General features: G+C 35.1%; 1 pseudogene; it reads right to left on the minus strand.

Moving 5' to 3' along the window:
• The window catches only part of LOC149545596 (disease resistance protein Roq1-like), a 68,042-nt pseudogene that overhangs the window by 14,065 nt on the left and 39,627 nt on the right, over positions 1-14,350 (minus strand).

Here is a 14,350-nt window from a genome sequence, read left to right on the forward strand (position 1 = left end):
CCGAGGACCCCTATCGACATATGTTGTTGTTTAATGGCTCAAAGAGGGTCATAGGTCATCCTATGACCCCCTTTGACCCATATTATCCATTTGAATATGTCCTTAGGGGTTCTAGGACCCCTAGAAACATATGTCTTCGTTTAATGGGTCAAAGAGAGTCATAGGTCACCCTATGACCCCTTTTGACCCATATGAACTATTCAAATATGTCCCTAGGGGTCCTAAGACCCCTAGGGACATATTTCATCGTTTAATGGGTCAAAGGGGGTCATAGGTCATGCTATGACCCCCTTTGACCCATATGAATGATTTGAATATGTCCCTAGGGGTCGTAGGACCTCTAGAGACATATGTCGTCGTTCAATGGCTCAAAAGGGGTCATAGGTTACCCTATGACCCCCTTTAACCCATATGGCCCATTCGAAGATGTCCTTAGGGGTCCTAGGACCCCTAAGGACATATATTGTCATTTAATGGGTCAAAGGGGGTCATAGGTCACTCTATGTCTCCCTTTGACCCATATGAATGATTCAAATATGTCTGTAGGGGTCCCATGATCCTTAGGGACATATGTCATCGTTTAATGGGTCAAAGGGAGTCATAGGTCACCCTATGACCCCCTTTGACCCATAGGAACGATTCGAATATGTCCTTATGGGTCCTAGGACCCCTAGGGACATATGTCGTCATTTAATGGGTCAAAGGGGGTGACAGGTCACCCTATGATCCCCTTTGACCCATAGACCCCTAAAACATATGTCGTCATTTAATAGGTCAAAAGGGGTCATAACTCACCTTATGATCCCCTTTGACCCATATGAACGATTCAAATATGTCTCTATGGGTCCTAGGACGCCTAGGGACATATGTCATTGTTTAATGGGTCAAAGGGGGTCATAGGTCACCCTATGACCCCCTTTGACCCATATGAACAATTCGAATATGTCCCTAGTGGTCCTAGGACCCCTAGGAAAATATGTTGTCGTTTAATGGGTCAAAGGGTGTCATAGGTCACCCTATGACCTACTTTGACCCATATGAACGATTCGAATATGTCCCTGTGGGTCCTAGGACCCCTAGGAACATATGTCATTGTTTAATGTGTCAAAGGGGGTGATAGGTCACCCTATGACCCCCTTTGACCCATAAGAACGATTCAAATATATCCCTAGGGACATATGTCATCGTTTAATGGGTCAAAGGGGATCATAGGTCACCCTATGACCCCCTTTTACCCATATGAACGATTCGAATATGTCCCTAGGGGTCCTAGGATCCCTAGGGACATATGTTGTCATTTAATGGGTCAAAGGTGGTCATAGGTCATGTTATGACCCCCTTTGACCCATATGAACGATTCAAATATGTCCCTAAGGGTCGTAGGAGCTTTAGGGACATACGTTGTCGTTCAATGGGTCAAAAGGGGTCATAGGTCACCCTATGACCCCCTTTGACTCATATGGCCCATTCGAATATGTCCCTAGGGGTCCTAAGACCCCTAGAGACATATGTTGTCATTTAATGGGTCAAAGGGGGTCATAGGTCACCCTATGTCTCCCTTTGACCCATATGAACGATTCAAATATGTCTGTAGGGGTCCCATGACCCCTAGGGACATATGTCATCGTTTAATGGGTCAAAAGGAGTCATAGGTCTCTCTATGACCCCCTTTGATCCATAGGAATGATTTGAATATGTCCCTAGGATTCTTAGGACCCCTAGGGACATATGTCATCGTTTAATGGGTCAAAATGGGTCATAGGTCACCATATGACCATCTTTGACCCATATGAATGATTCAAATATGTCCTTAGGGGTACTAGAACCCCTAAGGACATATGTCATCGTTTAATGAGTCAAAGGGGGTCATAAGTCACCCTATGACCCCCTTTGACCCATATGGCCCATTCGAATATGTCCTTCGGGGTCCTAGGACCCCTAGGGACATATGTTGTCGTTTAATGGGTCAAAGGGGGTCATAAGTCAGCCTATGATCCCCTCTGACCAATTTGAACAATTTTAATATGTCCTTAGGGGTCTTATGACCCCTAGGGATATATGTCATCGTTTAATGGGTCAAAGGGAGTCATAGGTCACCCTATGACCTCCTTTGACCCATATGAACAATTCGAATATGTCCCTAGGGGTTCTAGGACCCCTAGAGACATATGTCGTCATTTAATGGGTCAAAGGGGGTCATAGGTCACCCTATGACCCCCTTTGACCCATATGAATGATTCAAATATGTCCCTAGGGGTTATAGGACCTCCAGAGACATATGTCATCGTTTAATGGGTCAAAGGGGGTCATAGGGTGACCTATGACCCTCTTTGACACATATGAATAATTCAAATATGTCCCTAGGGGTTCTAGGACCCCTAGAGACATATGTCATCATTTAATGGGTCAAAGGGGGTCATAGGTCACCTATGATCCCCTTGACCCATATGAACAATTTGAATATGTCCCTAGGGGTCCTAGGACTCCTAGCGACATATTTGAATCATTCATATAGGTCAAAGGGGGTCATAGGTCACCCTATGACCCCCTTTGACCCATATGAACAATTCAAAATGTCCCTAGGGGTTCTAGGACCCCTAGAGACATATGTCATTGTTTAATGGTTCAAAAGGGGTCATAGGTTGACCCATATGAAAGAATATGTTCCTAGGGGTCCGAGGACCCCTAGCGACATATGTCATCGTTTAATGGGTTAAAGAGGGTCATAGGACCCATATTACCCATTCGAATGTGTCCCTAGGGGTTCTAGGACCCCTAGAGACATATGTTGTTGTTTAATGGGTCAAAGAGAGTCATAGGTCACCCTATGACCCCCTTGGACCCATATTACCCATTCGAATATGTCCCTACCCCTAGGGACATATGTCATCATTTAATGGGTCAAAGGGACCTATGACCCCTTTTGACCCATATTACCCATTCGAATATGTCCCTAGGGGTTCTAGGACCCCTATAGACATATGTCGTCATTTAATGGGTCAAAGGGGGTCATAGGTCACCCTATGACCCCCTTTGACCCATATGAACGATTCAAATATGTCCCTCGAGGTCCTAGGACCCATAGGGACATATATCGTCATTTAATGGGTGAAAAGGGGACCTATGACCCCCTTTGACCCATATTAACCATTGTAATATGTCCCTAGGGCTCCTAGGACCCCTAAGGACATATGTCATCATTTAATGCATCAAAGGGGGTCAATGGTTGACCTATGACCCCCTTTGACTCATATTTATTAATATGTATACATATTTAATATAATAGATATGTATATTATTAACATATATAGTATACCTATGACGTTATTATGTATATTAATAACACACACACACACACACACACACACACACACACACACACACACACACATATTACTTTATTATATTTAATGAAAATATTATGTTATTTTATATATATATATATATATATATATATATATATATATTAATAACATACATATTAATATATATAAATAATTATAATACATATTATATATTTATATTTAATATATTACGTTATTATATATATATATTACATTATTATATTTAGTAAAAATAATAATATAAATTATATTTATAGATTGTAATAAGATTAACATAATATATTATATATACGTCTTTACATAGTAATCTAAGTGATAAAACTTATAAATAATAAGCTATGATGTTTAAACCCAATTTTCTCTCCAAAATGGGTTGGGATTTTGAATTTGCCAATCACAACATATTGGATATTGGATTAATAATCAGATATCTGATTTGAAATTGGATATCCGATTAGGCTTGGTATTTACCAAGTCTACTCGGTCAACCCAAAGACGTGTTTGAAGAGGGTTTTAGTGATACTCAAACTTCGGGTAGCCGTCTGACAATGTTATTTTGATCGAAATTGAATAAAACGAAAAGGGTTTTTTAATATCGCTCTCTAGATTCCATCAATATAATTTTTGTCAAATTCTGAGTTCGATAAGTATTTATTAGTTAATTATCAATGAAGATAATCGTAAAGTGCTGATTGACATACTGATTGAAAAATAGCTATAACTTTCAAATGGTATAACATTTTTTAAATCTAAAAGTTGCGTCACATTCTATACTTCAGCTAATATAAGAAAAATAAATAAATTTAAATTTGGTAAAATTTTCTATTAGTTAGGGTGGTCAGACACGAGACTTTTTTTTTTCGAAAAAGTTTTGGTAGAAAATTCATATTTAATTATTTATTTGGAATAAAAATACCAAAAAATATGCGTCACATTTGGGCACGAGTCTACTTTTCATATCTATAATTATATTAAAAAAATATTATGATTTCATTTTGATTAAGGTTCTTAGACATACACCTACTTTTTATTTTTGCCCTGAAATTTTCTTAGTACTGCATTAAAATTCAAACTTTTGACCAATTAATTGTTTTTTTCTCCTTATAAGGCCTAGTAGTTTAGAAACTACATTCAATTTCTTACAAATTATTTTCTTACAACTTTTTGATATAAAGTCCATAACCACTTCAAAATTATGTGTCAAGTTGACATAAACCTGATTTGCTGATTTTTCACTGCCACTTAAGGCCATAGTTTGGTACACCATGATCCTGCACATACCCTGCAATTTCATAAGAAGCAACCTATTGTTTCTCAATCTACAACAGAGGCTGAGTATATAGCAGCAAATGCAGCAACATGTTAGGCTATTTGGTTAAGGAGGATCTTGACAGATTTGAATGAAAGGCAAGAGGATTAAACCACAATTTATTGTGACAACATCTCATCAATTGCATTGTCCAAGAATCTAGTCTTCCATGGGAGAAGCAAACATATAGAAATTATATATCACTTCATCAGAGAGTTGGTGGAGAATGAGGATATCAAGATGGAATTTTGTAGGTCTGAGTAGCAACTAGCAGACATTTTTACTAAGGCATTAGGCATTGGAAGTTTTGTACACCTAAGAGAGTGACTTGGTGTAGTTGATTTGGATCAACAGTGATCCTGTTTGTTTGACTCAGGACAAAGGGGGAGTGTTGGAATATTAAATGTAGTTAACGTTTGTCCCTAGAGCCAAATGCCCACCTACCTCCATGACAACTTGCAGAATGATCAAAAAAAAATTATTGCTTGGTAGGTGAGTTTTCAAATTTGGAAAAGAGGGGGAAATTTTTGTGGTAGAAGACAAAAGGAATGTCTTAGATTCATTCGAACAGACAGAGATAGAGCAGAAGAAGTTGAAGTTTGAAGAGCTCAGAAGTTGCAGAGAAAGTGATCAGCAGATCCAGTTTGTTGCAAGGATAGAGGAAGTTTATTTTGTGACTGCAGTTGCACTTGCTTCTTTGTGTCATCATGTAAGTACGCAGTTTTTTGTTTGATTCAACCTGTTGAAGTAGTGATTGCTCTAGGCATTGTTGTAAGAAACCATTAGAGCTGTAAGTTTCAAGTTTAAAGTTTGAAGTTTTCTAGTTTGAAGTTTTAGGGTTACTTTAGGGTTTTTCTGGTTGAAGCTGAATGCTCCCAGATTTTGTAATGACTTAATCTAAGTTGAATAGAAGGCAAGCAGGCATACTTGAATCTATTGCTCTTTCCTTGTTCATTACATTTGAAAATTTTATTTGGAAGCTTCATGTTCTGGCTCTCTGGTTTTAATGGTGAAAGATACTCATGTTATAAAACTTCACTCGGTGAAGTCTTTTTGAAGTTTTATTTTGTAGTGGCTACCTAGTTGACTTGTTACCTCCTGTAGCTACTGAGTTCACTTGGCATCCACACTACTGAGCTCACTCAATATCTAGTGTGTACCGAGTTGTTCTTCCTTTATCGAGCTCACTCGACATCCATTACTGCCAAGTTGTTTGTCCTTCATTTACCAAGCTCACTCGGTAAACTCTCTTGCCACTCAGTTTCTTAGTGTTTACTGAGCAAAATTGTCACTTGGAAATTGTGAGTGCTGAGAAATTTTTTAGGTTTAAGGTTGATTTTCTAAAGTTGTGATTTATATTTCTCACATTTCCTTCATTTTTGCTATGAAATTGTGGTGTATCCTGAAGGCAGGTGATATCTTTTAGAAGCTTAGTTTGCAAAGCAGGTAATTCATTATTGACAGAGGCTTCTCACACAACAAACAAAAAACATGACCCATCATATTCTCATTGCTTGCGGTTAAATATTTCTTTGGCTAAAGTTGTCTTCCCATCTCCCCCCATTCCAAAGATACTAATGATCTGAACTAATTTATCAGTCTTCTGCATGCAACACCTTTCGAAGTCTTCCACAAGCTCATCAAGCCGCACATGATTTTCTACAATATCTAGAGACTTTATCTTTTGGATCTTTTTATGTACAGCAGTAACAAATGGAGTTAGAAAAATTTAAATGGAAAAATCAACTTTGATTAGAAAGATGTTCTGATTAAAGGGATTCAAAAGAAGAGAAACCCCATAAAAAGAAGATGGGGTAAATAAGAGAATCAATGGCACATTAAGATTATGAAGGCAGTCTGTTTTGAAGGCAAATTATTGATCAAAAGTATACTATCAATATAAGGTCTAATGGAAAGTGCATGAAAGAAGTCTTACTAATTATGTTTGTTGAATTCGTAATCATACATGAATGAAATAGAGTAGAGAGCTTTCTCCCACACTTCAAGCTAGTTCAAGTACTTGCCTTTCTTTTCATGTTGAACAAATGCATTAGAATAAACTCCCTTTTGAATGTAACGAAGGTCTGATGGCCTCACATCATAAAATATAGGGATAATTTTAGCCTTAGTCTTTAACATGAGAACCAGCTCATGTAAACACCAAGAGGACTTTGCATATCCTTTTGAAAAGATGGCAATATGAATTAAAGGAGAGTATATGGAATTCTTTATGGAAGAATCAAATGAATCTCCCTGTTTAATCTCATAACAGTCAAGAAATATTTTGTACCCCAACTTGCAGAGAGAATAGTAAAGTTCAAGAGCCGGGGTTTCTTTTACGTCGGGGCCCCGGTGGTTAATGAATATATCAAACAGTTTTTTAGATGCAGATGATATTATTCTTTGGCATTGAGCTCCAATTTCACTAAGATTGTGGCATGATGAGCAAGATGCCATGATTGAAAGAGTAGGTAGCACCTAGTACCAAATGATTGAGTAAATGCAAAAGAAATTAAATTATCAGAGTTTCGGGCATTTAAAGGTGTCTTCAATGAGAAGTTTCAGAGGTTGTTGATTTTGGTGATATAACCAGGGAATTAGGGGATGTCGAAAACTGGCGTAGGTGAGTATAGAGCCAAAAGGGAACAACGACAGGAATAGGTCTGCCATTATTTCTCTTTTTCTATCTATTTAAAGATTGTTAAAAAGGAACAAAGAGAGTAAATAAGAAAAAAAATGGGAAAATATAAAAGAATCCTCCGGGAACTAATAATATTGGAGAAGAAATTGACAGTGGTAGGGTTAGAATTTTGGGTAGAAAAATTGTAAAAGCTATTCGAACACAAAAATAGCATGTTTCATACACAGAATATATCACTCAATTCCTCTAATGATGTGTCACGATAAGATGGGATTTTGGAGATAAATAGAGATAAGGATGGATGAAATTGGACAGCTTAATGATGGGTTACACGATCACACAACATTGGACAGATTGGATGTTTAGGGAGATTTTTGATGAGAAATTCCGCAAGAATTTTTTTCAAAATTGGTTGAAATCCAAGAATGCTGGTCAAGATGCCTTAGGAAGAGTGGGGAATAAAGAGACAGAAGCCCAGAAGACTATGATTTCAGTGAATATTAAAGAGACTAAAGCTTTCAACCTCTTAGTTTATTTATTGAAATCCATTTTTTCTTTCTTTCTTTCTTCTAGTTATAACATATTGGAGTATAGTTTGAAAGATTTAATGAAATTATGTCATTTCATATACAAAAATTATTGTTTTTCATTGGTCATTATTATTTTCAATGGTCTTTTCTTTTTTCTCCACAAATATTAGGATAAAATTGTAAACATGATAATTGTCATTTTATTGAGAGACCTACGCATCCACTATTACAATTTCTCAAACATGCTATACGTGTAGAGAATAAAACTTGTTTTAAAGACATTCCTTGCATGACATGAGGTGTAGGTTTTTTACAGAGTTAAGGTATACGAATCTTTGTGCCAAACAAAAAAAAAATTCATACAAGCACATTATAAGATGACAAAATAGAAGAAAACATCACCTGCTCTCTGTCACATCCTGTGCTCAGATCGTATGTGTTTTAAGATAAAAATAATTTTATTTATCTCCTTCTAAATAGCAATTTTCACACTTTGTAAATGTCCCCTTGTAATAGCAACTTTGATACCACTTATAATGTCCCTTTTTCAAACATTACTCATTTTTACCCTTGATTTATATTTCTAAATTTATACAATCCATTCCAATATATATATATATATATATATATATATATATATATATGTATGTATGTATGTATGTATGTATGTATGTATGTATGTATGTATGTATGTATGTATGTATATATATATATATACATATAGATACATACATACATATACATATATATATATATTTATACATATATATACATATACATATACATATATGTACACACACACACACACACACATCCCTAACTTGATCTAGATCAGCCTAGTCATAGGGCTTTGACTATGATCATGAAAACTAACTGTACTAATGCTCAGTCACCTTCAAAACGTACTTGTAATAATATAGTCCTTTGACTATACTGTCGCCTAAGTATGCAGATGTACCTTTTCACAGTTTTTGATGTAGATCGTTGTTCTCCTTCCTTTGTGATGCTCATATGAACCTTTTGTATGTGTGCTCATCTCTTTGGTTCAATCCCATAACGAGCGCCCATATTGTGTTGCTAAAGCATGCATGTGACCCAAAATGATAGTGACAAAATTCAGGCCTTTACAATTGATGTATTTCCAATGAATGGGGCTAGCTTAGATGTTCGTTCCAAGTCAATTTGGTACTGTAGTTGGATCTTGTTCTGGTTAATGTACTATTAGGGTGTGTAGGGTGTGCTTTATGATGGGTTTGTGTGCCTTATATAGACATTTCTTGGACCAACTGCTACATCTTCTTCTTAACCGACTGCTTCATCGACAGTCCAACTGGATCAGTCATCGATGCTTGGTCAACCTATATGGTTAGGGCTAGCTCTTGTAGAAGCAGATGGATCTTGGGAACATTTGGATCTAGAGAATGAAATGTGGAATAGGCTCTACATGCACTTGGAGGATATGAAACAACTATTTGTGCTACTCCAATAGTATCTACTATTATTGGTACTAGATCTAGAGGTTATGAATCTTGATCTAGATCTAGGGTAATTTATCAATAATCATGGTTGTAAGAATTTGGTATAGCTTTGATACCATGTTAGAATTTTCCTTAGGGAAAAATCACCCAAGATCAAGGAACTCAAGCACAAGCACAACAATAGACCAAAAGAGTATGATCAATATGAGAATGAATGTCTCAAAGCATGTACATGCACACTAGGAGTGCTTGTATATAAAGGCCTCTAAGATGCACCTAGAATGGTTCTAGAAAGAACTAGGAGATAAGCATGACAACTAAGCACACACCCTCCATTGTGCATGAATGTACGTGCACCAATGAGAGGATAAGTATGACAAGGTGTCTCACATGTAGGGATGTTGTAGACACCATATGCTCAAATAAAGTGCTAACTCCTATGTTGTAGACACCTTGTGCATATTTAGAGTGCTAACTCATGTGTTGTCAACATGACAACTCACAAGAGTAGGCATACTCCTTGGTGACTAACTAATAAATAATTAAATAATGCATTAATCTAAATAAACTTAAGTAAAATGTAAATAGTAAATACTTATTTACACCAACAATTGTATCCCAGGTGGTAAATGCTAGTACTATAGAATTCTTCTATCTGGCTCGCAGTAATTATTGTATTTCTTTTTTATCTGACTTGTTTTCTTCCTAAAATTGTTGCTTCATATGCATTCATGATTTGTATTATCTATTCAATCTCTTTCGCTTCTTCTAAAATTCCAATATCTCTGATAAATCTTTCTAAAAATTTGTTTATGAAATCACATTACAGGATAGCAAGATCAATGCTTTGATATCACTTGTAATGTCCCCTTTCTAGACATTGCTCATTTTCACCCTCAATTTATATTTTTGATTTTATATAATCCATTCCTATGCCCCATACTGACATAATACTTATTTTTATGTAGTAATAAAAGAAGAGACACGTCTTTTTAGTTAATTTCTATATTATATTATTAATATTAATATTATATTATATTTATTAATACAATATTATTAATATTAATTCATTATACATACTTTAATTAGATAGCTCATAACCTATATGCTTAATATATTAATATTTATTATTGTATAAAGTATAATAATCGTTGATATATATTTCTATATATATTATGTTATTATCATTTCAATATGTATATGTCTATAATGATATGTTATTATATATGGAATATATATTATAATTTATATTTAATCTTAATATTATTATATATATTTTAGATTTAAATATATCTAATAGTATATGATAAAGATATTTACTTTTCTTTATCTTATTTATTACAAATAATTTTTTTATTTTAAAATAGATAGTAATAATAATATTTTTAATAATCTAGTATTGGTAATTAATCCTTATTTCCTATTAAACCCAGTTCTGAAATTGGGACATTACAATTGAAAAATAATGTCATTCTCATTCTAGGTTGACAAGATATTTTGGAGAAGCTTGCTTCCTCTAGAGTAGTAGCTCTGGCATAATCAGGACTTAGGTATTTTACTTTCTTCCTACTATTGCATAACGTCTTAGAGTGGATGTAATGATTTTCCAATTTAGCTTTCTTATCAATTTTGTTAAATAAGATGAAACCCTAAATTTCATTTGTTTTTGCCCTTCACATTTTCATTTTTTCATTCTAGAATTTGAATATGTGCAACACTATAGTAGTTTTTGCTGCAACACAACACTTTAAGAGGAATAATTAAAAATGTCTCCCTATTTAAAAAAGTATTGGGACAAGGATTGATAAAATAAAATCTTCAATATACTTCCACATAGATGCATGTAAATAAACTGTGTCAAACCACTTGTCTTTCTCTTTAGTAATTACATTGACATTTGTCTAGGAGTATAAAAAATAAAAATCCCAATGCTATGCATTCCTGCCATGTTGTTGTGGTAAAAAATGCCAGTTGCAAGTGAGATGCATTGATGGTGCCCGTCAAATCCTTTGGGTATTGAAAATAATCAATAGCAATTTTTACATTATTACACAATGTTCTTTGAAAAAATTCTTCTATGAAGAAAAGTAGAGTCGAATATATTGAATTGGTTGTGACATAATTCTAAGATCCATTGAATAAGACAATAAGACAATGATAGAGGAAATTTTGTTGTTTATAAATGTGAATATGGGTGTGGAGCTAGCCAGTGCGGTTCTCACATGTGGTTTTCCATATGCACACAGTCCCACTACAATATTTTATGCTCTCATAATTCATTTGGTGTGTGTCTAAGATGAATTGCTCTGGATTTAGATTGGTTGCCTTAAGCCTAGAACTATTGAGCCCAATTGGCTCAAGCTCCTTGTTTTGATGCACAATGTTATTTGTTTTATGCTCAACATGTATATGTGTTCCCACTCAATAAGAATGCTAAAACCCTTCCTAAGTTCTATTAGGTTAGCTTTGATTGATTTTTGTTGGTTTTCAATTTTGGGCTTTGAGTATTTCATGCTTTATTTTTCATTGGTTTTTGTAATTGGCTACAAGGGACATGTCTTTGAGCGATGACTTTTTGTTTTGGTTTTTTAAGGTTGAAGTGGATTTTTTTACATTATATTTTGAAATATTAATTGGTTTTTCTTGGTGTTTATTTTCTTTTTATTTTAGATTCTACAATGATTGAGGTGACTACCAGACTTATTATTATTCTTTCCTTCAAACTTAGACATTTACTCGATTAGTTTGAGGATAAAGGATAATAATCTTTTGATTGTTAGTCTCAAGCATACAAAGGCTTTGTTTACCACTAGTGACATTAAAAATTTGAACTCATCCTAGACCAAAGATTTGGGCTTGCATGTTGGTACCTAAAACAAAAATTGTTAGCTGTTTAGTTATAACTTTAGAGACAAAATTAATTTTGATTATTTATTGCTCTCCACTTCATTGTTTCTTATCATATTTTTTTACCTCTTTTTTTTTTGCCATTTTTATCTCCATAGACAAATTTGCTGTATCAAAATGAAAAAGAAATGTTTTCTAAATTACAAGCTTATTAAAAAAAGTATCTAGCTCATAGTATCTACAAATTGTGCTCAGAAGTTGATAAATGAAATCTTGCATAAACAAAAGAATATGATATTGTAGGTGAGTGCACCAAGATGGTGTATAGAAAGGAGGTATAAGTGGACACCTTTTTTCTAAAATCAGGTAAACCTGTACTTGAATGAGACATTTGAGGGTCACCACTAAAAATGACAAGATGTGTAAAACACATAAGTTGTAGTAGTTTGAATCTACTTTCTAAACTACTAGAGTTTTTACGAAATGGATAAGATTAGGTGGGTCAAACCCTGCACACAAAAAAAATAGTTGGACTGATTTTTTAAGAAAACATAACATAGTTGTTTTCATGTGCAACACAAAAGACCAAGTTATATTTAGTATCTTGCATATCCTTTTGGTAGGATGATATTTAAGATTCATATTTAGAAGTTGTGTATTTTTTTTGTAATTTTATGATGAGTATTTTTTTAATTATGAATTATTGAATTGACTACATCCTAAAATTTTGGTACATGTTTGTGTGTTGAGCATAACTTGCATCAAAATAATCAAGAATGAATACTTTAAAAAAAAAGCGTATCGAATCAAGTGTAGAATAGTAATATATAATTTATTTTGAATTTGGTTAAGTATATAAAAATTGATTTAAAAAATGGTAGACATATGTCAGTGGGAAATGTCAAGTAATTAGTAAAAGTAATTAAACTTTACACTGTTAATGTTGTCCAAATAAATATATGTATATGGTTAGAAAGCTAAGAAGACGTAATATTATGGTGGTGATTTTAGAGATACCCACTTCACCATTAGAAAACCTAATGAAGATAAAGACGAGAATTCATTTTAGAAGATGAAAAAATGTCTAAAGGAAAAAAATGGAAGGAAAACAGTCTCCCAAGCCTTTGGGTCATTTCCCTTGGCTATCACCAAGCCATAACCCAATCGGGCTTTTTAGATTCAAAAAACTTGATTGTGTTATGAAAATGAAAATTGCATTCAAAACCCGATTGGGTTCTACAAAACTCGATCAGGTTTTGTATTACTACTTCACAAGGTTAGAGAGAGAGAGAGAGAGAGAGAGAGAGAGAGAGAGAGAGAGAGAGAGAGAGAGATATCAAGTTATGTATTCTAATAAAAAAGTGTCTATCATATCCTTATTTCCATCCCATCCTTTCTCTACATCACTCCCTCTCTCTCATTTTTTCTCTTTATCTTATCCCCGTTTCTCTTTCTCTTATCCCCTTCTCTCTCACTTTTTATATCGTATCCCATAATCTCTCTTTCTCCATCCTCTCTCTCCTATCCCCCCTTCCCCTTCTCTCTCTCTCTTACTATTTCTATCTTTTCCCCAAACCTCTCTCTCCCTCCTCTCTCTCTCTCTCTCTCTCTCTCTCTCTCTCTCTCTCTCTCTCTCTCTCTCTCTCTCTCCCCCCTCCCCCCTCCCACCCCCCTCTCCTGCTCTCTCTCTCACACATCTCCTTCTCTCTCTCACTTTGTCTATCATATTCTTCTCTCTCTCTCTCTCTCTCTCTCTCTCTCTCTAACTCTTTCTATCATATCCTCTACTTCTTCTATCCATCCCATCCTCTCTCTTCTCTCTCTCTCTCTCTCCCACCCCTTCTCTCTCTCTCACTCTTTCTATCATATCCTCTAATTCTTCTATCTATCCCATCCTCTCTCTCTCTCTTCACACACACACACACACACACACACACACACACACACACACACACACACACACACACACACACACACACACACACATTCATATCCCCCCCTCTCTCTCTCTCTCTCTCTCTCTCTCTCTCTCTCTCTCTCTCTCTCTCTCTCTCATCCCCTTCTCTCATTCACACTTTCTATCACATCCTCTAATTCTTCTATCCATCCCATTCTTTCTCTCTTTCTCTCATTCTTTCTTTGTCCTATCCCCCCTCTGTCCATCCCATCATCTCTCTCTCCCCCATTGTCTTTTTCCTATC

Source organism: Cupressus sempervirens, chromosome 7, assembly GCF_028749045.1.
Source record: "Cupressus sempervirens isolate cs-2001-9-10 chromosome 7, ASM2874904v1, whole genome shotgun sequence".
Taxonomy (NCBI): Eukaryota; Viridiplantae; Streptophyta; class Pinopsida; order Cupressales; family Cupressaceae; genus Cupressus; species Cupressus sempervirens.